Source organism: Toxotes jaculatrix, chromosome 2 (genome assembly GCF_017976425.1).
Source record: "Toxotes jaculatrix isolate fToxJac2 chromosome 2, fToxJac2.pri, whole genome shotgun sequence".
In the NCBI taxonomy this organism is placed as follows: domain Eukaryota; kingdom Metazoa; phylum Chordata; class Actinopteri; family Toxotidae; genus Toxotes; species Toxotes jaculatrix.
In genome coordinates this window covers 5034072-5056709 of record NC_054395.1, presented here as the reverse complement: position 1 = coordinate 5056709, position 22638 = coordinate 5034072, and the positions used below count along the sequence as shown (strand labels likewise).

At 42.4% G+C, this 22638-nt stretch overlaps 1 protein-coding gene across 1 annotated transcript in view; it reads right to left on the bottom strand.

The window, feature by feature from the left end:
- Positions 1-22638, bottom strand: part of LOC121199043 (tumor necrosis factor receptor superfamily member 14-like) — a 751306-nt gene that overhangs the window by 347338 nt on the left and 381330 nt on the right. The window lies entirely within an intron of this gene.

The following is a 22638-nucleotide window of genomic DNA, read 5'->3' as shown; positions in this document are numbered from 1 at the left end:
CTCTCTGTATTTCCCCTCAGAAGCATCTCAGATCTCTGCATCGTCTTTGTGAAGTCCTGATATAAAGTAGTTCTGAGTAGATCAAAGTGTTTATTAATGTATTTGTTAACGACAAATGAATGAGAATATAGTAAAACAATAGCTGTAATGATATGAAATATGTGTTCATGGGGAAGATTATAATTGCTGACAAATGGTGTACAATAATTAACACTTCAAAACGCCTGAAGATATAAATCTAACAACTTCAACTACACTATAGCGTAGTTATAATGTATAATAATGCGTATATTCTGCTTATAGATGCTGAATAGGAGCAAAGTGTGACCAGACTTTGCTTTATTTCAAGGGACAACTAGCCAAAATATCTCCCTCTGAAATGTTGTGCAGTAGAAGCATAAAGTACCCTAAAAGGAACCACTCAAGCAAAGTAAAAGTACTTCAAAATTGTACTTAAATAGTACAGTACTTGAGTACCATCCCCTCCACCATATGTTATGTTATTATAGATAAACTCTACCTTTTGCCATGTTGTTTATGGGGCATAAACGTAAATTCACTTTACACTCCCATAAAGCTGGAGGACCTGCAAGAGGCAGATGCATCATGCACCTAAATAGCGTCCTCTGTTAAAGTCCTCTGTTTGATGCCTGGAAAATACCCAAACAGTCTCCAGGCCCAAGCTGAGACAGGTCATTCTTTTCTATGACCTATCAATTATCACATATTTTGACTTTGTTGTAGGAAGACTGTGTGAGTTCAATTGGCAGCGACAATCATCAGTCACAGAGGGCGTGGTTTGCCTCTGTACAATCTGTGTCTAATGTGGGTGAAACTGAGGCTTCATGCAAACAAACTTGATATTTTAGGATTTCCTCACACTGACCCACAGAAATCTACACTTCATATATAACAGTACAAAAAAAAAAAAAAAAAAAAAAAGCTCAAGAACTCCTACAACAAACAAGAAAACTCTGGCATGTGATTCATTTTGTATTGTTCAGAAGAAACAAACTCTTTGCAGGTAAAAGTAGAGCTGTTTCAGTGCAGAGCAGAGGTCACTTTAAATCAAACCAAAGCAACACCGAACATGCTGCTTGTTTCACCCTCTCATCCGGTTTATGTACACAGATACGGTTTATTGCAGCTGCTGGAGAAACCTCCACAATTACTGTGAAAACAGTAAAATGGAAACGATGAGCTGCAAACACTTAACTAGAAAGGAATGTACTCTAGGTCTCAAGTTAACGCCCACTCAGCCTGACAGCATTTGATGTAAACATTCATTAGTGTGTACACACACACACACACACATCCCTGTGAGCACGGCATAGGTTAGCTGTTAGCTCCTCAGGATCCAGTGTGAGGAGAAGCTTCTGCTTTGGTTAACAGCAAACCTGCAGCTCTCTGAGACATAAATGAAAAACTTTAAGACACTCAGACTCTAAATGAATGCTGTGTGTCCTGTTCCAGTCACAGGCTGCTTCAGAACAAGGCTACAGCCAGGCTGCACAGAGCTAAAGGCTAACACAGATACAGGAAAGATGTTACCATGATGATGTTTAGCAGGTAATGTTTGCCATGTTCCCCTGTCTCCCCTGTCAAAGTGGACACTTTGGTGGTGCAAAGGTGAAGAGTAATGTCTGTGTGCATCCAGCAGCTGGATGGACTGGATAACTGAAAACTTTGACATGCTGATGGTGCTGGATGAATGTTAATGGCATATACAGCATGTACTGAGGGACATTAATAAATGTACAAAATTTCATGACATCCACAATGAGACTTTTCATTCTGGACCACAGCAGCGTACAGACTGACCACGAGACACAACCGTCAAGACCCGCTGTGAGTGTGGTTAAAAATTCATTAAACAGGTATTGAAAGCATCCATTAGGCCCACTGACCTTTAGCTGGCCCAGTTAATGCAACACACTGGATACACACACACACACACACACACACACACACACACACACACACACACACACACACACGCACGCACACACACACGCACACACGCACACACGCACACACACACACACAAGAACTTACACAAAAGACTCCACAATCACACATATGACACACAAATAGTAAACTGTGACAGTATTAACAATAATGGCAGGAAACCTTAACATTTCTACAACCAATAGTGAATATAACAATCATCACAGTAATAAGAATAGCAATGAAAGTAAGTAAAAATAATAATGAAGTAAGGAGGAAAAATGATTACTTGTAATTGTAAAAACATAATCCGTCGTCTTCATGTTAATCTGCTGGTAAAGAGTGTGTGATGTGGGTGAAAGCTCCAGAAAAAGTGAATTTAAAAACAAAAGTGAATAAGTGGACCTTGAGTTGGGCTGGTTTTTTATTGATTATTTAACACACTAAAATTTAAAAGTCTCTTATCCGCATGCTGATTTTGCCACTTGACTTGTTACAGTGTTGTAGATAAACAGCATGTGTTCAGTGACGTCCGGTCTCTGTCAAAAAAAAAACAGATTTATGGACTAAATTCATCTACAATCCATTGAGAATTAGAGAAGAAGCAGCAACAAAACAACTGCGACAAACTATGAAAACACACAGGCTTTCACACAGACAGGAAGGTAGGTGCCAAATACTGTACGTAAAGGTCTTGGAGGTAGACCCACCTGAGTTTCTCTGTGCCCGCCCACAATGTGATCTCTGGCTGAAATTGATATACATTTTCATTCAAACTCTAAGATAAAAACTAAATCAAAATCAGGTGAAAATGCCCTGGGTCTGAGTATGGGTGAAAATACTGACCCAAAAGATGGACAGCTAAACAGTACAGAGAGGAAAAACTCCAGAATGCAGTATTAATATAGAAATGATTCTCTTCAGATAACTCAGGATACGTTGTCTCGCTCCAGCCTTAAAGTCCTCCCTCGGTGTCTGAGCGTGGTTTCCGGCCGTACAGAAAGCGAAGGCAGCTCTCAGGCTGCTGCTGTTGCCCAAATTGTCAGTGCTGGTGTGGGCCGGCCTGTCAGACGGCTCTCAGCTCCTCTAAACCCGCAGCAGCACCACACAGGGCTATTGACTGACCCAATTACAGCAGTCACATGAGGAAGAACGCCCCGCAGTTAGCTCATTAGTCTCTGGAGTCTCTCTGCAGCTCTCTCAGTCTTACTCTGCCTCCGTGTCTCCTGCTGTTTTATAATGTACAGTCAATTACTAAGTCATGTTTAATTCATTTAGTACATTTTCAGGATGTTTTTTATGAACGGCGGGAACAGGCATTTCACATATCCTCGCACTTCTTTTGGGCGTTTCAAAGCGGGAAAGATGGACATTTATTAAATGTACACGGGTGGACAAAATAACAAGAACACCCCACAGTATAATGTAATCCAACACAACAATAACAGAATAAATAGCTTTAATATTTTCCATAGAGTTAAATGTAAACGTAATAATAATAATAATAATATCTCTGGATGGATCAGTCCATTGTGGATCATGAGTGAAACCTGTGAGCAGGACTGGTGTAGACTGATACTACATTCTCAATTTCATTTCTCCTACAACATGATGAAATACTTCAGATATTTTCTTTGCTGCATTGAGCAAAAACAAACATTTCTGTCTATTTTTGTTCAAGAATCATTTCCATATTCATGAAATATATCAATCTCCTGATATAAAGCTGCACATTACTGTCGTGGAAGGTTTAATTCAAATCACCTGACTCCACCTACAAACACAGTCCTGACTCTGATTATCTTCTCTTGCTGTATTTACAGTATATTTATTTGATATTTTCCCTGATATATGCTGTTGTTTGCTGCTGCTGACATGTCACTGTGCTCAGTCGCAACAGGAGCAGAGCCACCTTATCTCAAAGCTGACTTACCAACGACAGCACGATACCAGTTCAGCTGATGAGGACTTTAAGGTGGGGCCTGAATTTTTATGTAAGCTTGTGACCCCTGTGGTTCACATGTGTCTTAAGGGAAGATTGGACACCTGTGTGATCTCAGAAAAGCTAAGTGTCCTGTAAACGCATCAGAGAAGCATTGAAAATGGACTGAAATGTGATTGCTCAACCTCTGGATGCTGAACAGGTCTTTACAGCTCCTGTAGTGGAACTCTGACAGTCAGCAGTGTGTGTTTCTCACTGCATCCATGGTCCGTCTCTTCTGCCCTTGGGACAGAAAGACTTGTTATCAATTGACTGAAATGACTCTGGCTTCTCTACACATACAATCAGATCTGCTATGGTGTTTATCTGATCTGTGATCGGCTGACATCAGTTTGTTGTCTGAGACAGACACACACTGATGTTTGTTTCAAACCTGTCTTTCTGTCTGTCTCAGTGAAGACATCTTTCACTGCCTGACCTCTTTTTAGTGATGTTACCTGATCAACATGGTTCATACAATCTTTAATATTATTACTGATTTCAGTGAGTGATAGACCAAAATTTATCATCTACATTAAGACAAAACGGAATCCTACTGCCACCTGACAGATACAATTAATTAAATGACATATGTAGGAGCTCCGTTTTACATCTTCAGTATGTTCAGCTACTATAACGGTGTCGTTGCAGATCTCTGTAAAAACTCCATCAGGCAGCTACACCTGATTCTACCTCACCAACACCAGGAAAGTGGATCACATCAGTCCAGTTCTCAGATCTTGTGGCTTGTGTCTAACAATGAAATACTGCTGATTTCAGAAAATGGTTTATGGCCAAAATACATTCCAGGTCTGCTACATTCTGAACCATCTAGGCTTCTCAGCTGCTCTTGGACAGGTCTGCTTACTGTCCTCAGAGACATAAGATCTGTGTCTTTAGTAAAACACTTTAAATAGTTTTTCAAACCTGCTTCTGTCAGTTAAACACAAGAAACTTATTTACTAATGTCAACTCACCAAGCCACTGTGTCACCTGTTCACCTGCTTTTTCATGCAATTATCCAACCAGCCAATCGTGTGGCAGCATTGCTGTGTGTGAAATCACACAGATACAGGTGAGGAGCTTCGGTTAATGTTCACATTAAACATCAGAAAGGGGAAAAACAGCAAAGACCATGTCAGGAGGAGAAACGTGGTCTGGTCTGATTGGATCTGGATTTTTGCTGAAGCTGCAGATGGTAGGGTCAGAATTTGGAGTTAACAGCATGAATCCATGGAGCCAACCTGCCTTGGGTCAACAGTCCAGGCTGGTGGTGGTGGTGGTGTGATGGTGTGGGGAATGTTTTCTTGGTTCACTTTGGGCCTAAATACCAATCAGTCATGGTCTGAATGTCACAGTCTGAGTATTGTTACTGACCATGTTCATCCCTTCATGGCCACAGTTCACCATCTTCTAATGGCTGCTTCCAGCAGGATAATGCTCCATGTCACAAAGCTGAAGTCGTCTCAGACTGGTTTCATCAACATGACAGTGAGTTCAGTGAACTTCAGTGACCTCCTCAGTCTCCTGACCTGAATCCAGTAGTGCCTTTGGGATGTGGTAGAACAGCAGATTGGCAGTTTGGACCAGAAAGTTTGCAACATCTTGTGGAATCAGGAAGAACTGAGGCTGTTTTGAAAGCAAAGAGAGGAACTGCATTGAGAAAGCATCCGTCTGCTGCAGTGTTTTTAATGGTGAATGTGTTGCTGGCATGATGGACACTGATGGCTGGGGAAACTAATCGAGAGCTGTCAGTAGCCACTGCTCTTACTTATTTGTAATTTGATCAGTGTAAAATGAGGTGAATGAGAATGTGAGGCATGTGTTGATACGGTTTCACATTACAATATTCCACCTAGAAAACAGCTCACCAAATACAGCAGACGTGACCTTTCCCCCCTTTTCCCTTCTGAATGGACACTTCCCTGCAGCCTAATGGACTCATCTCTCTCTAACATTCACACACACACACACACACGTCCACTTGCCTTGCCAGAAACACCACAATCAGCCGGTGCAGGTCACTGGCCCCTGGGCAGGTTCAATATTTATGGGTCGCTGCAGCATTTTACCATCTCGGCTTGACAAAAATGATCAGCGTCTCCGGCACTCTGCCTGTCAATCCAGCAGCTCCGCACATCACATCAGCTGCCATTGCAGTAAGCCCTGCAGGATGTCACTGGGAGATAGCCAATAAGATGGCTTTCCCCAGCCAAAGATAAATTACTCTGTATCCAGAACTAAAGCAGCCCTGGCCTGACGTCTGCAGAGGGGATGGATGGATGGATGGATGGATGGAGGGGGATATGTAAATGCTCTGAATTCTAATACAGGCTTTGCTTGTTTGTCCTACAGTTAAACTCAACACTGACAGCAGCTGAAATCCTGATTAACACAGGATCATGGGATCACTGTTGTGTTTAACTGTACATTCTTTTCTGGGTTTTCCAAAGCCTGCAGTCTCGCCGCCCAGCTATGATTTTCAACAGAATGAACAGAGGAAGGAAGGCGTGAAAATAAGGCCAAACTCAATTTTACGTGTTTAATTCAGGTTCTTTTATCACAGAAATCTGCAGTCACTGATTTTTTTTTAGCCATAGTGGAAACAACTTGTGAGCACGGCATTGACATAGCACTTTTTAGCTGATGTGGTGAACCTTTTAGCAAACTCTGTCTCTGACTGTGTGTCTGTTTGCTGCTGAGCAGGCCGTGGACAGAAGTTTTTCAAAGTTGTGGGTCAGACAGCTAAACAGTGAGCTGTCCTTTGATAAACTGCTGGATGCTTAAACTTTCCATTCTCTTCTCTAAGCATTTGGTCTATTCTCCTCATTGACGAGTGACCTTTTTGCTGGGATGTGCTTGAAACCAATTATCTCGCAGTCTGCAGAAGGTCGTCAGCTTAGATTTTAAGTGAACGCAAGAAGTCCTGAACGTGTTCACCATAATGGAAAGTATGAGCATCTACATTTCCATGACAACTAAGAAAACTCATCGCTGAAAGCTCCCGGACTAGTGAGTAAGTGGACTTTGATTTGAGCGGGTTTAGTCAAATCAGCTTTTCAGTATTTAACCGAAACCACAACCCTTCGCTGACATGAACCGAATAATTTATTCCCAGCCCTAATCCTAACTCAGCTGTTCACATTAAAAGTACACAAATAGTTGTTTAACAACTGAAAAAAAGCAGAGTTAGAGGTAGAAGTACAACGCCTGGCTCCTCTCTCACCTCATGACGCAAAGCATGCGTGAATGTCAGATAGTTGGTTTCATAAAGTTACAGAAATAGTCGGGCACTAACCCCCCCTAATCTGATGTTGGAAAGGTGTTGGGGGAAGGAGGGGGTTTCCCACATTATCTGACCATTGAACATGCAGGAGTGTAAATCCTGCCTCAGCTTAACCACACACTGGACACAGGATGTGACCCTTCAGTTTTCTGGTTTCTAAATCCTTCTCTTTGTGTGGTGTCCCTCCAGCTGCGCCATGTCCCTGGGACACACTTGGCAAGACCACATAATGGTGGTGTACAAATATAATGTATAATGTTTTTTGGATTTCAGCCATTAGGTGCAGAAGTTTTGCACCATGTTCACCCTGAAAATTCCCACAGATCGGTGATGTTCGCAGCCTCTGCTCTGAGGTTAGGTCACAGCTTCTGTCCATTTCTTTGTTTGTCTGTGAGCAAGATGTCTCAAAAGCTGATGAGCAGATTGGCAGCAACTTTGCTGAGCACACTCACACTCCCAAGAGAAAGAAGCCATTTTTATTTTCTGTGACTCTGTGAGCCTCTGCAGAGGCTGCACCAGGTCAAGCTCTCACATCTTAAATGAGCGTACCTCCATGTGACCAAATGACTTGAATAATATTTGCTAATTCCTGGTACATTCACTGTACTCCTTTGAAGAGAAGGACTCATCTCTTTCTGTTTGTTGAGTCTGATACTGAACATGATGTCTGTGCCCTTCAAAAAACAAAAAACCCCAGTCACATCATCATGTTTTCAGCCATCTTTGGCTGAATTCCAGGAAAATGAACCGATTCAAGGCTTCAGTGTGAATGAGAACTGTAAACCCTGCTGCTTAAGGACTACAGGAAGAATTGAACCTTCCTCTCTGGTCACCAAAACTATTTCATATCAAGGTCAAACACTCTCAAAGTTAAAATCTCTGAAACACGGCTGTGTCTTCAGTTGTTCTGTGCATAAAAACTTGCTGAGTTGCTTTGTAGGTGAGTGATATCTGCATCTGCAGCTGGACCGGCAGTCCTGCAGAGCGGCGCTGACTGTGGCTACAAAAATAAGACTCATATGATAAAAGCCTTAATAATTCATCAGAAAATTAGATTTTAATGAAACGTTGTTTGCGTTGGTCGAACATCTGAGCCTGTTGTTTCAGATCATGCACTGAGGCTTTGCAGTTAGCGCTCTGAACACTGCGGTCGCCTTGATCTTGTGAGCTTGTTGTGGCTGATGTCAGCGTGACTTCACAGCAAGTCAGGATCAAGTCAGACAGAGATCTAACTGGCGTACATCGTGCCGTGATTAACTCATCCGAAACAAACCTATTTAACAGCTAAAGAAGCCTGATCTGCCTCAGTCAGTTTCAGTAACACATAATGTAAAAGTTTCATATTTGAAATTCAGCAGTAATCCCAGTAAAACTGACATCTGGGGGTTGGCTTTTTTCAGGTACATTCGCTGGAGACACTGGGTGAAGTGTGAGCAGACAGTCTTTACCATAAAAGGAGAAATGTGACTCCCAGTTATTCCAGTTTCTTTCTCATGTTGTGTTGTCTGAGCTGACTTGCTAACGTTAGCTGCAGGTACGCCTACAATCAGGAGTCTAAGCTAGCTGTTGAAGGTCAGTAGGCTGGCTGCTTGTTGCACCACAGTGTCTGACCTTCTCTTTCTACATGCGTTACATGAAGTGATGTGTGTGTGTGTGTGTGCGCGCGCGTGTGCGCGAACTTGTTTACTTTTGACAGAGCTGGTTTGAGTAAAAAACTAATGTGTAATGAGTAACTGATTACAAGTGACTGGCCCAAGACTTAGCATCATGAAGACAAGCAGCTCAGCAGTGTGCAGCTCTGTACACTATTACTGTGGGACAAAAGTGTCCATCGTCAGACAGGCAGATTTAGCATACACAGCTTTCTAGTGTGAACACACCACATTCTCTAAAACTGCCCAGAGCTGATACGGAGCAGAGGATTGGGACACAGCTGCACCAGATTCATCTCAAAGTGATCTCAGTAAAAATCGATCATCTGCCTTGGAGTTCAGGAGGTCATCTCTGTGGCCTGAGAGGAGTGGGAGCTTTACAGCGGAAGACGGATCCTCACAGAAACAGTGGGGTCATTGAACTGCGGTGCTTGGACCTTTCTAATAGCAAAACACATGGCAGCTCGTTATGCATGTCCATGTTTGGATCTGAAAGTCATTCACACCAGCATAGGACTCGTCTGATTTACATTATACCTCTCAAACTGCAAGATATCCATCCAAAACAATGTCTGGATCACATCTGATTTTATCTCCACACATTATCAGACTAACATACAGTGTAAATCTGTGGTGTAGCTTCCATTCATGCATGCTCCAGGTGAAGTGAGCTGAGCTGCCTGACACCCAGCTGTCAGTGTAACACAGAGGGACCAACTCTCGGCTGACCTCTGAAGGCACTCTTCTTGAAAAATGACTCACACATTTACTCATGGGTGGCACTGGCACTGTGTGCTCACAAGGTCAAATGAAAATGTTTCACTAATGTGGTGACTTAGTGTGCCCCCCCCCCCGATCCCAAAAGAATATAAATAAGAAAAAAAAAAAATCCTCAGTGGCTGTGGGAAAATATTGCCACAAAAGCTACAGTACGGCCTTGAGGGAGTTTTGCCAGATGAGTGGGTCAAACATGTTGGTCATGTCCCATCCACCCAAGAAAAAAAATCACTTCAAAACCAGGGATGTGGATTTTTGTCAGGATTTTCTGAATATAATGCTTGGATGCTTTAAGCTAAGCAGCACTGCTCCATCTTCTACCAGCGTCCACCTGGAAACTGCATTGTGTATTGTTTCTGCACTGTAGGAACGGTGCAGGTATGGATGAGGTACTCATGCTGTGTGACGGAGCTGAAACCCCATCCTCCTCCTGTGTGGAGACAGACACTTCATTGTCTGTTAGCAAAACATCAGGCAGTTTACAGAAATGTGTTTGGATAGTTGTGAGCAATCATCTCTTAATTTGATGTTACTGTGTTTCCAGCGTAAACCAAACGCTGCTGCGCTCCGTTACACTGAAGTGAATGACGACATCAGACCAAACTCACCTCAAACATACTTCACCAGAACGTACAGTAAACAGTGCTGAGGTTAAAAGTCAAAATGTCCTTTTTACTCTGAGCTAACCTTTGTTCAGACTGAAATTAACATGGTGTAATAAGGTGATGCTGCAAAACCTGTTATAATGTTGAAGCATCAACTAGTAAATTACTACACTGGCCAGTCAGATCCATACAAGGTCACGTTCTGTTTACTTCTGAATCATGGGTAAAGGATAAAATCCCAGTAGCTGCAATAACTTTGTAGAATAGTAGAAACTTTGCTCATAGACATGATTAACCCGGGTCAGTGTAGACACTGAAACAAAAAACAGCTGCTTGTGGTTTTGTGGAAATGTGTGGTGGATCTATATCTTGGTGGGTGCAGCTTCCTGAAGTCTTGTTGTTCCAGTGAGGTTGTCAGACCAAGACCTGCACTCACCAGTCACATCATGTAACTGGCTTTTGCACAGAAGCAGCTGGTGTAAATCCATGAATTTGAAGTTTTATATTTCTGTTTGTTTATGGATTAAAAAAAAAAGATACAACATGATAATCAGTCCGTTTCAGAGGTGCTGGATGGTGAACCTTTGATCCATGCTAGCTTCACCCCCCCCCCCCCACCCCCCCCGTTTCCAGTCTTTGTGCTAAGCTAGGCTAACCACATCCTGACTCCAGAGCAGGAGTCCACACTCGACATAAACAAGACATGTCATTGCTGTTCAGCTCTGTATTCATTTATGTGGAAAGTACACTTCATCCCGTGTGTCACTCTGTGGTATGAATATGCAGCAAGATGTGTCAAATGATCTTTTGTTGAGAGTGTGAAGTGACCAAACATAAATTAAGTTCAAGAATATCATCTTCAGATGGCTCAGGGCGCTTGTTATTGTTCTCATTGAGTCCAAATGAAGTGAACTAAACAGAAAACACTTCAAAGTTTGAATGAACCACTCAGGACGTGCCTGTTGTGAGGGCATCCTGGGTCTCTGGCTTCTGATTCATTACCACAACAGCTAAAAGCAGTGAGGGATGTGAGCAGGAGTGTTTGAAGAGTTCCACAGCAGAAGCTTTGTGGATGGTGGTAGGGGCGTGCCCTCACAGAACATGACGGAGTGAACAGGACGCCTCTGGCAGTGGGCAGCTTTCATCGAGGCCTGTGTGGGCACGATTTCATAAAGACTGTGGGCACCTGTGGGTGACTCATACAGGCCTCACTGCTCATCTGGGATAGAATGACAAAAACACCTAAGTGCAGGGTTGAGAAGGATATATAGGCCACGGTTTCTCACTGTGGTTAGTCAACTTACAAGGAAGGAGAAGCTAACAGCCCTCCACACCCTGCGCTCTTTCAAGCAGGGCGAGCGTATGAAGGATTTCCCCGGAGACAAGGCTGTCGCAGTGATCCAAGTAAAACCCTGTAAACAGGAGACTTCAAAAAGAAACAAAAAGAAACAAAAACAAAAGAAAAAACTCTGGAATCACCTGAGGGTGCAAGTGGAAAATCCAGAGCAGAAAAAAGAAAAAGACAACTTCATCCCACTTTCAACACATAAATCCTAAACAAAGGTTAGAGCATCTCGCTGTCTCTCCAGGATGGAGCTGGCTGAGGTGGAGGCTCTGTCAAAGCAATACGACTAGACAGCACCCAGAGAGGTGGGTGGTGGGGTGACTGACCATGCTGGGTGCCACATCGCCTCCAGTGGGTGCTGAGTGGGGGTTGAAATTGACAGAATTTGAGGGGGGAATGCTGGGATGTCAGTGTCAATGCGATGAGGCTGAGCTGGCATGATGTGCCCGGAGCGGTGCACAGCGGGCTGCCGTCACGTGCGCACACACTACAGCTCCTATAGTGTACTTTGGATGTGTGCATTTGTTTACATGCAGAGAAGACAGCACGGAGACATGGTACTAACGGCGTAGGCGTAAGACAGTGGGAGAAAAAAGCAGAAGGATGAGAGGAAGGGGGGAAGGGTGACGAAAGGAGAAGTAGGACAAGTGGGACAATGATAGGCTGGCTGCCTCCCCCCTCCTCCCACTCCGTCTCTGCTGTCTCAGAGGAGATGGAGGAACACAAGCACGGGGCCGGCGCCTTCGTCTTGCCCGCAAATGAAGCCATCGTGGCACCACGGTGTCGCCTGCCAATACTTTACTGAGTTCTTGTCATTTACATACCGCATGTCCTGTGGGGGCGTTTAAGCTCCAATGCGCAGGAGCAAGACTTGGAGGACCTCACTATGCAGTCTGAAGAGAACGCATCACACACAAGCAGAAAGTACTACCCAGGCTACCACAGAGTACATGTCAGTTTAGAAGCAGTAACAAGGAAGGGGAAGACGAAAGGAGTGGTACATTTATTGACTTAAAAAAAAAAAAAACTTCAATGAGGAGAGGCTGAAAAGAGAGAGAGGAAAAGCAAAAAAAAAAAAAAAAAAACAGGCAGAGAAACAGGCAACGTGGTGCTCGAGCTGCAGGGGCCTATTAAAAAATGAATCAAAGGCACACAGGCTTTCCCACTGAAAGAGAGCCCCGCTCACACCTCCCCTAGTGAGGTAGAGAAACATTTCTGGAGCCCTAGTGAGAGCATGTCAGTCACAGACCCCCCCCAACACACACACACACACACACACACACACACACACACACGGGCCCCGATCATTCATATGCCTTTACACAGCAACAAGAAGACACACAGATGCACATGAACACACACTGTCTAATTAACCTTCCATTCACTGTATCTGACAAACCCTGTCCCTCTGATCTGAATCACAGTCTGAATTGTTTCCACATCATTATCTTCCTGGTGGACTGAAACAGCATTTAGACGGTGGAAAGCAAAAAGTCTGCCCTGAAATCCACACTGAAAGAATGTTTCAGGTGGAAGCAGCTTAAAAAGGCTGGTTTTCTCACTTAACGCTCGTTGTACCTAAACATGCAGATAGTTTTGATTTATTGATGCAGGTTTCGAGATTTCTGCCTTTTCTGACGTTTATCAAGAAAAAAATGCTGAACATTTAGTATTGTTTTGTTAACACTGATAAAAATTGAATCCAGGTAGAACTGAGTTTCCTATGTGAATGTCATTTTCAGAAGACATGTTTTTTTTTACTGGTGGTGCCATTGCATGGAAACAACTTTATACTGAAGAAATACTGTAGGACTAATGGATTATGGAGCAAGGCTGCGTTCAAATGCAGCCCTAACTTTTATTTGAATGACAGTCCAGCAGCAACCCTGCCCCCTACAACATCAAATATGTCTTGTAGGAAATGTATTTGCTGGTTGGATTATGTTCAGAGGCAACGTGATTATTGAATGAATGAAGGTCTACATTTATGAACAGCAGCAGATTCACCAGGAGATGACTGTGGTGGATGGTGGGCGTACAAAGCACATGACTGTCACACCAGGGTTCAGGCAACAAACACACTGTTATAAGGTTAGAGAAAGACTGAGTTTGGTTTAAATCCTAATAAATATGTTGTGTCTGAACTTCTCCTGTATTAAACCAGACCAGGATCTTTCTCTGACCTGAACCTGAGTCCTGTGAGAGTCTGAACAGAACCATGACACAGCTGAATGATGCTGGACTCACTGCAGGCGATATATTCAGCATCAACATATTTGTGACTCGCCAGATACATTAATTAACAACACATCCACATTATGTTAATAGAATGTGACATGAGGTCTGGTAGCAACTGCAGGGTCATGTGGCAAAAACAAAAAAACTAAACAAAAAAAAAAACAGAAAGGAAAACAGGAAAAGTTGAAAAAGAAAAGTTGAATGGCAGATTGCTTTGAAACTGTTTACCTCTTAATCATTTCTACGAAAGATAAAATTGTTGCCACAGATTTGTAAAATCCAATCTGTGACTATTACAAACCATTGTGTAGAGTTCTGGCGTCTGATAAGCTTTTAAACACATGAGTCTGTTACTGGACTTCCTCCAACCCAGGTCTCACCAGGACCAACAGTACGCCCCCATGCCCTGTTTGAACACAGGGCTGTTTTCAGTCTGAATCCCTGCTAACAGATGTTGGAAACAGATGTGACTGTTGACTAAAATATAATTTCCAATTCACCTCAATTGTACAGAGGTGGAGGCAACAATATCAAAACCTGCACAGATCAAAATCCGCAAAAACAGAATCAAAGGATCTGCACTGTAAGACGCCACTGGATGTAAGGAAGAACAAATATGGGTGAATGGCCCTTTAAAAGAATAGTTAACACTGTGACAACTGTGTTCATTGGCTTCCTTTCTTAGAATAAGATGGGAAGATGGATAAGGATCTCACATCTGTGGGACAACAGACAGCCAGCTCTATCCAAAGTTCAGAAATACAGCTAAACAAAACAAATGAAACCATTTTATCTCATTTCATTAACACACACAAAAAGAGAAAACCTACGATTTTCAGCAAATCATGTGTCAAGGTGGCATCTGTATTTCCTAATGAACTCATTCTTGGAACAGTGACACTGGTATCGCTGCATTCCTTTAATCGCTGAGCAACAAAAGCTGCTAAACCTGGGTCCACACTGGTATTTCTGTAGTGTGTTAGTCTACTGGAGGCATCAAACTGAAGAAAATGGCTGACAGTAAGGCTCTGCACGGCTCTGTGTGAATGACACATGTATAAAGATGTCAGTAGAACGTCACACCTTAATCTCCCCTGACAGGGTGGGAAATGTAAAGGGAGGAGGCCTCTGTGAAAGCAGTCTTAAGGTGGCACTCAACCAAACCTCTTTCAGTCAGATGTTACAGTCTCGTAACACAGTGCACAGATGCAGGGATTGAACTTTCACACTCTTCTGCATGTATTGTCCAAATGCAGCCCATGGCCCGCGGGTGCTTCAGCTTTCTGAATCAATATTTCAGCGCGCCGAGGCGTCGCTCAGCCTCCATCCACCTGGAGTGCTGCCAACATCCAGTTTCAGTACTACTGTAGCCCGCAGTGCATGGCTTCTGCCCACACACACACACACACACATGCACACACATCCACAGGAGCATTAGCAGTCAGAAGCAGCTATCACAGCTCTTTGTTTAGTCTTGCCAGGTGGAATCATACATAATAATAAGCCATGCGAAATCTGGCCCCGTAGGTTTGAAATTTGTTTGAACAATCTATAAAAATTTACATTCTTCTAAAATGAAAAATAACACTCATCCATTTGACTTATGCCCTGCTGAACAGCAGGCTGTTTCGCTGACAGGCATGCAAGGTAAGTACTTTCAATATGCATTAAAGGTCCAGCAAAGGTCTGGAGGAATATCATCACTGAATGGTGAGTGAATTCACATAATTATGATCTTGAGTTGCAGTTTTAATCTTTAACCTTCAGGAAAAGGAGCCTCCTAACTCTCCTAACCAAGCATAAACCACTTTTACAGCACTTTTGTAGAGACACTACAAACTTTGCTGTCAAATCCTGTCAGATCCTGTATCGGAAAAAGTCAGTTTTAGGCTTAAGTGAAGAATGCAGTGCATCAACAACAAATAAATCAGTTTTTAGTATGAATGGTTTCCTGGTTTCCTTTCAGCTTGTTGTTTGTTGAGTTTATTTTTTGTTGAGCCTGGCACACAGGATGTGCTGAAATGTTTTGTATGACAGGTAAGAGCTCCACACAGACAACAACACATTTTTTAGCTTAAAGTATCAGAGCTTTTTAACTGACACTGGTTGGTCCGCTCTGTCTCACAGTGTGCTGTAATCCCACTCTGAAGCCACTCACACCAATCTATCCTGTTAGAAGAGTTTGACATTACAGTAATGAAGTGTGTGGGTCTGTTTATATGTTTATGTGTATTTCTGCAAGTAAAGTCAGTAGTTGTTCTTCTTCTTCACTTTTGTCTACTCCACAGGATGTGTCAGTCTGTGTGCAGCTTGTGTGACTGTGTGTTGGCATCAGAGTGAAGACATTAACATGGCTGTAAATTAGTGTTAGTATATTTCTACAGTGGTATCGGCCCATGGAGATAGGTTTGGTTATATTTGTCCAGGATCAGAGATTTTTTTTTTTTGCCTCAAAACCAATGAAATCTTCTTTTTTTTCTGTCAGTTTGGCAGGATACTTTAGCTCGAAATACTACGATACCCATGAACCTCGGCTGTTGTCACTATGAAAGGTTCTGCTCAAGGTTTCTTCCTGTTAGAAGGGAGTTTTTTTTTTCTTGCCACTGTCGCCTTAAGTGCTTGCTCTGGGGTCAGGGGTCTGGGTCTCTGTAAAGTGCTTTGAGACACTTTTGATTGTGGAAGGAGCTATATAAATAAAGTTGAATTGAAATGAATTGAAAAAATGAAGACAAGGTCTGTCAGTAACATCAATCAGAGCAGCAGAAGTTTTCACAGTTGGGAAACAATGTGGTGCAAACAGTTAATAAATGAATTCAAATCGGTCCAGAATCCAAAAGTGAACTCAGTCAAACTGCAGAGTGTGTAGTCATTTTCTTAAACAAGTAAGAACAAACATTCACATTTAGATTCAGTGAACTAGTGTAGCCACACACTAATGATACAACTTTAACAGGCAGTATGAGCCTAGTTCATTGGTAAACCAGCACATTAAACGAACCATAACTCTGACTGATTTACACATCTCTTGTGGCGTTACCTCAGGTTTCTGTTCTGTCAGCACAGTCCTCTAACTGTAAACCCTGGGCACACTGAGAGACGGAGTGAGTCACTGAGTGAATGGCTGCATAATTAAAGTGACAGGAGAATTCGTCAGAGAGTGTGAGCATTGGCTGTGACAGCAGGCCACTCCAGGCTGCAGAGTGGCCCTGGCCCCACCACGGAGCATTTGAAGGACAGGGACCGGCAAGCCTCTGGGGCAGCGCAGGAGAAATCGATGAGTCTCTGGCAGCTACAGTCATTAGCTGTTCCTGCTGAGATGGAGAATCCAGTCACATGACTATACTCAAGTCTGACTGCAGTCACAGACCACACAGTCTCCTGCCTAACCTGTAGCACTGAGGGCCCTCAGACACCTAACATTACAATGAAGCTTCTAACACATCTAATTTTTCTTGATACAGTTTCAGAGAGAAGGTGAGTGAAGTCTGCATCGGTTTTTGAGGCAGTAGTTTTGGACTGTATCTAACCAGACCTTTGTAGTCTGCTCCTCATCTCTGCTGCAGGCTACAGGCTCCGGGCTACATTAGACACCACGAGCATAACACACCTGACTCTCCGACCAAGCTGACAAGGTCCAAGTTTCACTGTGAGTAATGGAAGCACCAGGGTTTGACAAAGAGGAAGAATATGTGGAATAAAAATACGATACCTCTGGTTCTGCTGCTCTAATTTGGATCCTTTTTCTTTAAACTGTCCATTGTGGGTCTGACAAATGGATTCTTCTTTTGGTAAGTTTAAATGTAGAGCAGGTTAATTTAAATTCTGTCATTTCTGTGAAATAAATGAACAAAAATAAACACCAGCAAAGGTTTTTTTTTTTTTTTTTTTTTAATTTTATACACTTAATGTTTACTGAAAAATAAATATGGGAGTCTTGTGGATGTTTTAGCATTTTTATTGTTACAGTACTTACAGAACAATGTGTAGAATATCATCAGACTTATTTTTTTAAGGACCTACATGGTATAATCTTGAAGGATGAAGTTGACTTTCTTCACTCATGTGAGGTACAGAGTTTTTTTTTGAAGGATTAGAAATCCCTGTAGGAAAATGCTTCTATATCACCATATCTAAGTGTGGTTATTAACCAGACGGCCAAATAGCCTCAGTGAAGCAGACCACAGAAGCAGCTAACAATACGTCCATCGGACACTCCTGTGAGTGAAGCACCTGTCCAGCATGTACGCTAATGGCATCTCATGTTTCATAGATAATTACTGTATACCTGCTTCACTTGGATCATAACAGTTATTCCACACCGTGAGTTACGAGCCATTAAGTAAGTCCTCTTAGGATCAGTAACAGGTCACATGCCTCACTGACTAATTGATTTGATAATTGAGAGATGCACATGCAATCAGGCCATTCTTTCTCATAATGGGAGCTCATGCAGATGAGAGGCACACATGCAGGTCCCAGTCGATTAAGCTAAAATGACCTAAATATGAGACAGATGAATAAATGGCTCACAGTTTCACATTCTACTTCCTGTACTGGAACGAATGCGATGAAATGCAGTTGTGCTGTCAGTCTGCTCACATTAGCTCCTCTTAGAGGACTCTCATTATATCCACCGCTGCTTTTAGAGCAGACAGGACAGAGCTAATTTGAAGATTGCATTGATTTTGTTTTCTGTTTGACAAAGCATCCTCCTGAAAAGGAGCAGCCTCAATACACCTGTGCAGCAAACTGCAACCGTGTTTCCTCTGTAATTATCAGTCCCCAGATTCAATATATTGACCAGTGAATAAGCAGCATGAATGGGCAGCTGACAACCATTGTCCTTTGTTGCCTACCTGCAGTGTTTGTTAGCAGGGGGACATTGATTTTAGCGCATTTTAGAAACTGCAGTTGGAGGGGCCATGAATGCATTGTTTTTTTTTTGCAACATACTGTTAATGTAGATGAGGATTGTTTTATTCAATATTTAATTTAAAGCCACATAAAGTGTGGCTGAGGGATCCCTTTCACACTGTTAGGTGGTCAGTTGATCCATAGAAAATACTGATTAGCGCAGCTTTAAATCATGGCCAAACAACACCAAGTTAAATAGCTGAAAATCAGCCATTTGCTCTACACTGCTCGGTCACCGTATCACACAGTGAAACACATGACTGCCTGTAATACTACACCATGCATATGACTTGTTTTGTTCACTTTATGACCAATAACGTGGTTCAGAAGGACATTCACATAGGTTCAGAATGACAACCCTGTCATCTCATTGATAAGTAACTCACGTGTCTTGTATGAAGTGCGTTTGTGTCTGCTGTAGACACAGATCCTACACTGATGTACAGAGGGACTGAGCACATAAGCAGCGTTGCCTTCAGCAAACGCATGCCTGCACACACACTCACATACACACTGGACTCTGACCTTGGAGTCTGTTATAGGGGCCCCTCTGCCTTTGATGTATGGAGAATTATTAATGTGCACAGTTGTGTGGTCCTCAGAGTTAACTCATTATTAATGCGTGCTGTGTGTTGTCCTGTTCTCCTGCTTTCCCCGCTCCTTTATGGAAGATGCCTGTGAGTGTGCTGAAGTAAACTCTGCGCCTGTGTGTATGTGTGTAGAATGTAAAAGTGTGTATTTGTGTGTTTGTTAAGGGAGCAGGCTGTGTTCTGTGTGTGTGCCTGTGTGTAGGCGATGTAGTGCAGTATCACTGTTGGAGAGAGCGAGCAGTAAGTAGGCTTGGAGAGTGGCTGTGGTAAGTTGACCGGCTCTAACAGTGGTGGACACGTGTTGGCTCACCCACTCACTGCTCCTCTGATGCCTTTCAACAGACACTTGATGAGTGAATGAGGAAAGTTACGAACTGGACAGTCTCACTACACCCACGCACAGCCACTGAGGCTAACTGAAGGGCGCCGGAATCAAATGTTCTCTGCACAGTCAGAGACGTGAAGACACACCCAGATAGTAAAGAAAGCTGCACAGTTATCACCAATACTGGCAGTTTCAGTTTTATTCTTCTAAAACAGCAGGCCTTACAGCTGTGCTTATCAATATTATTATATTAACAGTAATTCATATGACTACATGGAATATGAAAGCAGTTGCTCATAGTGACAAACCCACGGAGAATCATCACTATGTGTAGTTCCTTTTACTTTATGGAGCTTTTTAGCCTCATTCAGCTCAGCTGGTTTCACTGAAAAAGTGTCAACAACTAGCTGTCGAACCTAGCAGAACATTTAGCAGATAGTTGGTGGAGACCAAACCTGAGCTAAAAGGAGAGTAAATATTGGGCTTCAACAGGAGGACAGAACCACAAGTCCAAATAAATGATAATGCTACACTGTGTGAAAAGACAACTTGTTTGCTTACACATCCACCTCAACAACTTTATAAAGTGATAATATTTCAGTTTTGTGTTTTCAGCTTGTTCTGTGTGTAGTAATAGATCCTGTCTATTCCTCCTGTGTTCCTCCTAAGAGTTCCTCCTGTCACATGACTATTCATCACTAAGTATAGTTGAGCTTCAATTTCTCTAGGCTCAAAAACTGTTTGAAACATTTGGGATACTGTGAGTACACAACTTATACCTAAATAAAATATATAATGTAGGTCAAGTCGTTTTTCATTTCATTTCAGCGCAGAAAACTGAGATATACCTTCAATGCCCCATGAGCAGCAGTTGGTCAACATCATGAACATACCCACAGGTGAAGGAGTTTCCTTACATCAACCAACTAAAGGTCAAACTGTTGCCTCAATAGACAAGACAACTGAGGCAGGGAAAACGGCAACAGTAAGAATTTATGACAACACACGTTACCCCAACATTTCGACGTGCCCTCATCAGAGTAAGGTGAAGACATGCTTTGTGTTGAAAGTTAATGTTAATGTTAAATAAGAGCACATAAAATTTTTTAAAGAGTGCATAAAATACTGGCATAATAGCCCCACCTATAGGCTGCTGATAAAAACACAATGACTCCTTGGACTTACTCCTGATTGCACACAATACATCACCAGTGTAGCTGAAGTGTAGAGACATGGAGCCATTTCTAATCAGTGGGAGCACAAAAGATGCTGACAAATAAATAAATAAATAAATAGAAAAATGGCCAGCAGAAAAGAAGCAAAAGGAAAAAAGCCAAAAGCAGGAAATATGACATAAGTATGACATAAGTATGGCTTCACTCACAACGTGAATGATCACCACCAGCTGCTGTACCTCACTGAAGTCCAGGTCCAGAATGGAGGTGAGGCTCTTGAAAACAAAAGAAACCGTATCTGCAAAATGTTCTGATAAAAAATGGCTTGCCCTCCAAACCTACCTACACAACATTTCAGCTGACTAAATGATCTAAAATCAGGACTTCAGGGTAAAAATTTCTCTTCACCGTCTCTGACAAAAATTGCATGGATCAGAAAGCTGTTGTTTTCATCTGCACAGTGATCACTCTGATGCTTTCCATTCATTGGATGATTTCCAGAACGAGAACGATGTGTCAGAAGTCGACTTGCGGGTCGTTGTCAGCGCTCATCTCAGCAGCATGCACATGCAATTTCAGGCAACGTCTGGTGCAGAGGGTGGATTACAAATCCTCTGTAGTGACAAAGTTGACAGAAATACCAAATGAATTTGAGGACTCACTGACTGATGTTACTAATGATGTGGCTCTGAAGCAAAAGTTCAGGGAGAAGCCGCTGTCTGAATTTTGGATAGCTTTGCAAGGTGAATATCAACACACTGAAGATAGTTTGTGCCTCTTCCTCAGCTGCTCAGCAAGAACTGGAGCACCTCACTGGCTCCATGCACTTTGCTTTTCCTGAGGGTTTAAAAGTTTAATCAAAACTCATTCGATCACTGATCTTTACGAGTTTACGATCATTTAATTCTTTTCAAATACAGCAGCCTTCTTCTTCTTGAATGCACACTTGCATGTCCAACAGTGCCTTCTCTCAAACCAGTACTTCGAGTTCAGCAGCTGAAAACGTTTTTTTTTTTTTTTTTTTGCGGTCCATTATTTTCCAGACAAACAGCTGCATCAGAGGAAATTTATGCAAATCAAATGAACCGTGGCTGGGCTCGTTTACGTGTATAGTTTTTCGTTAATACCTCCCTAAATAGAAAATTGCGTGACAAAAACTTTTGTTTCCCTCACAGTAGTTTGCATCAGGCTTAGTAAATATCCCCCAAAGTGCTTCACTGCATGAACAGATAAAACCTGATCTGACAGCTCTGAGCTGGTGTGTTGAGATTTTATTCCCATTTGACTAACTGTTGTTATATCCAGTTATTTGGTCAGTCAGCTCATCACTTTGGTCCAGACTAAAATATCTCAGCATCTATTGGATGGATCATGATAAAATTATGATAACATTTTTTTCAGACATTCTTGCTCCAGAGGATGAATACGAATGACTTTAATGACCCCTGACTTTTCCTCTAGCACCACCATTTATCAGATACTTTGATTTATGACCGAATGCCTGCAAAACTAATGACATTCCCATCAGGCTCACCTGTAATTAAAAGCTAATTAGCAAAAATTATCATGGTTATCATGATAAACTGTGATGGTGAACATGGTAAACATACCTGCTGAACACCAGCATGTTAGCATCCTGACGTTACCATTTAGCTCAAAGCAGCCTCACAGAGCTGCTCGCACCTTTTTTTTAAATTTTCTTTTTTCTTTTCTTTTTTTTCAGGACCAATAAAATTCATGTTACATGTTACTTCGTTAATATACTGTAGATGGTTTAAATAAATCTGTATCAACTCAGGGTTA